The 3,802-nt window shown below is 37.3% G+C and overlaps 1 long non-coding RNA gene across 1 annotated transcript; it reads right to left on the reverse strand.

Annotated features, from left to right (window-relative positions):
- Positions 1-3,263, reverse strand: LOC144529830 (uncharacterized). Its single transcript, XR_013503055.1, has 5 exons — positions 3,176-3,263; positions 2,645-3,023; positions 895-1,023; positions 698-747; positions 1-613 (listed from the first exon to the last, which is right to left on the reverse strand). It is a non-coding gene; the product is annotated as an uncharacterized LOC144529830 (long non-coding RNA).
- Positions 3,264-3,802: the final 539 nt, after the last annotated feature.

Consider the following 3,802-nt stretch of genomic DNA (forward strand, 5'->3'; position numbering starts at 1 on the left):
TAGGTTTTCTGTAGAGTTTAGTATCAAGTCAGGGTGTGATTTGTGAAAAAAGCAGAGGGGGGGGGGGGATGTTTTCTGATCTCAAAATAAAATACCACAACGTGGTGTCAACATAAAACGGTGCTTTCAAGCCAGAGAGCAGAGTTCACTTCTTGGCGAAAACAAACTACTTTCACCGAGGAAACGCTTGTTTGTTCTTTGGGAATGTCTTATTCCAAATCTGATCTTTTTCCTAAACTTTGCTAGTTGTTTTTGAGCCTAAACTTCACTGTCATTTTTTGTTACATTTTGTCCTAATCGGGGATAAAAAATAATTCAGCAGAAGCAGGGATATAGACCAGAAAGGGGGAAATCCCACGCATCCCCTCGGAAAATCGCACCCTGCTGATAAGAAACAGAATGGTTTATACTCATCCCGAATTATTTATACCATTCATCATTAATCATCATTTTACAATGTATTATGTTTGTTCTTTTCTGTTCTTTAGGCTCTCTACATCCTAGATGTATTGATGGCAGAATATGTGCAGAAGTCAGAACTCTGGGTTTTCTTCTTCTTTGATCTCTGTGATGCTTGACGGATTTCCACTGCAGCATAACACACATCTTCATCCTAAAATTTGACATTTGGTGTTTAGAATCATGATCGTGTACTGACTTAATGTCGTCATTCATTATATTCTACTATTACACCTACCTGATTCAGTCTTGTTTGAGGTCTTTGCTGATCAGCTTCAGGTTCTTTAGCTGCAGAAATCAATACAGCTTCACTAAAGCATGGTACACCCAAACTCAAACACAGATCCAAAGAGGACACCTTAATCCAGGTTTCTTTGTGGTTGAAATTAATTTTGTATCATGTATCATGGATATTTGTGAGATATACAGTATTACCTTTTTTCTGACAGAGGAGATAAACCAGAAAACCGGAGAGGAGAGAGGAGAGAACAGCGAAAGCTGGACACAAAGAGAACAGCAGCGTCCAGCACACACCACAGTGCTGAGGCACACAGGAGTCTGAATCTAAAACAAAGTTGTGTCGATTAGCTTCATTAAACTCTGATCTCACCAAAATTGTTTATTTTCCTGATCAAAGTTGTATGTGGACATAAGTGAAATAGTTGTTCCATGAAGACAGGAACTAGGAGCCTCAGATACTTCCTACAATAAAAATACTGTTAGATTTAAATAGAATTCAGTGGAGTTTGTGGGGAACTCAAAGTTTTTTTTTATACTGTATTGACGTTACTATTTGTTCTGCCAAGACCCATGTGCAGTGCTGACCCTGCCTGGTTGGTAGACTTTTTTTAACTTTAGCCCCAAATCAGAACTGCCTTTTAAAGAAATATCCATTCTCATTTGCATAATGTCTATTTGTATCAGACTTTGAGCTCATTCCAACATTAAGTGCAATGTGCAACCTTTAACCTTGTTTGAGCCTCAGATTTTAAATGTAAAATTATCCCCAAACTCACTATGCATGACAATACCTATGGGGAAACTTGGGTGCACTTACAACAGTTCAGATATATAAATAAGAATAATCTGTAAAAAACATGCACTATTTAGGTCAGATTGGAGGTTGTTGACGGATATAATCTTCACATACAGTAAATGTTGTATAAGTGCTATTATATGGTGCTCTAGACTTCATGATGGTTCACCTTTTTAAAAAGTGTTGGGCAAGTTACTTCCAAAATGTAATGCATTATAGATTACTAGTTACTGTCATTTGAGAGTAATTAGTTATATTACAATATTAATATCTCTGAATTGTAATGCTTTACAATACTATTGAGTTACTTTCACCAAAATAACCGCGGAAGTATGACTTGGCAGGAAGCTTGTGAATTTCACCACAGGATCAACAAATTCTCATCTTTATCCAATTAATTACATCATAATGTATTTATTCATAAGATTTTGTATTATTAATCTGAATCTGCAAAGTAAAACGTATAATACTTGACTCTGAATTGTAGTGGAGTAGAAGTATAAAGTAACAGAAAATGGATATACTTAATTAATTATTATTATTTGTTTTTATCAACAACAAAAAAACGAAGTCATTTAAAAATTAAAATCCCGAACAGGGGTGAATCGAGATTGCGATTTTATAACGATTAATCGTGCAGGCCTAGGTACTGTACAGTCATTTCCACCGCTGATAAAATGTAATGGTAATATTTACGTGTAGGAAGCCTAAACATTATTCCCAACATGTTTAAAGCTGTCAGTTGCTCGGACACACTGCTGTCCGCGCTGACGTACCGTTACCTGTTGGGACACAGATGTTGTCCGTACCGTCTCTGGTTCTGGCTCTGACCACAGGAACAGTGACGGGACAGCACCTCTCTTCAACGCAGCTTTACTCTTTTACTAACGGATTATTCTCTGGTGGCGAAATGTTTTTCGCACCGTTGGTGAATTCTTAACAAAACACCACTAAATTTCGGGTTAAATTGCATTTTTACTCGCGTTACTGAGATTGTAATATATAGATTGATACATATATATATATAATATCACCGAAATTGTGCTACTTTTGTATCTTTTTCTTACTCCCAACACTGATGATGATCATTTAGTCAAATAATTACATTCACTGCAGTCACACAAAGACAAGTCAGGCCAGCATACTTACCCAATATGATCTTTGTTGTGATGTTGCCATATCTGTAAACAGATGTATGAGTAATGTATTCTTTATCCTCCACTCTTGACTGCTTAGTTCCACAGTAGTAGAGGCCCTCATCAGAATCAGTGATGTTCGTGATCAGCAGGTCATAGGAGTTAGAAGAAAAGTTTCTCACAAATTGGAAACGAGGGGGGAATCTTCTGAGGACCATGTTGTACTTGAAGGATAAGAGAAGGCTGATTCTCATGAGAGCAGTTCCTGTACCACACTATGTATACTCCTGATGATAATTTGCAGTCACAGTAGAGAGTGATGTTGTCTCCTGGTCTGACTCTCACCTTCAACATGGATCCAGAAACTAAATCATAACTGCAAGAAACAACTCCTGAAATAAAAACAATTGTAAAAACAGTTGGACATGTGCCCAGTGTTACAGGAGTTCACACAAAAGCAATGAGAATGTTGGTATAAATGATTCTCAAAATGGAACCTATCAATTGTAATTAAATCATCCAAAATTTGTATTAAAAGAATTACCTAAGTAAATGAACAGGAAAATATGCAGACCGTCCATATGTGATGATGCTCGAAAGTTAAAAGACAGCGAAACAGATCTCACTTACAGATATCATGCCCTGCGCAGACTTTTCCATTAAAGGAAGAATAAGCGGTGATTGGCCAGTCAAGTGGAACATTTTCTTCTGTGGTTGTTTTCTATTGGTCTAAAGATATGTGGTATTCTGGGCTTTGATGTTTCCTCCGTGATCACATACAATAACATCAACCCCACTACACCCCAGCATCTAACTGAGGTGTTATCATTTACATGGTAGATTTCAGCCTAGCGATACTTGAGTTAGTGCCTTTGTGGGACGCATAGTATAGTTCCTCAGAGTTGTTAGAGAATGCATAAGTACCAGAAGGAGACAATCCTCCAATAAGGCAACCGTATGGGATGAACTGCGTTTGTAGAGTCTTTAGTGGGCAAACTCAACCTCAACCACAAGCTCTTTCCCAGAGACTTTCCTCCCAAGTATAACAACATCATCGGTTGTTTCAGAAAATGCCCCAAAATGACAAAAGTTGTTATTTCAGAAATTTTATGTTTTGTCCAACCCCAACAATATTAAAAAGTTTGTCTACACTTCCACAGTTTCTAATAGT

The sequence above is a fragment of the Sander vitreus genome, chromosome 2 (assembly GCF_031162955.1).
Source record: "Sander vitreus isolate 19-12246 chromosome 2, sanVit1, whole genome shotgun sequence".
Taxonomy (NCBI): Eukaryota; Metazoa; Chordata; class Actinopteri; order Perciformes; family Percidae; genus Sander; species Sander vitreus.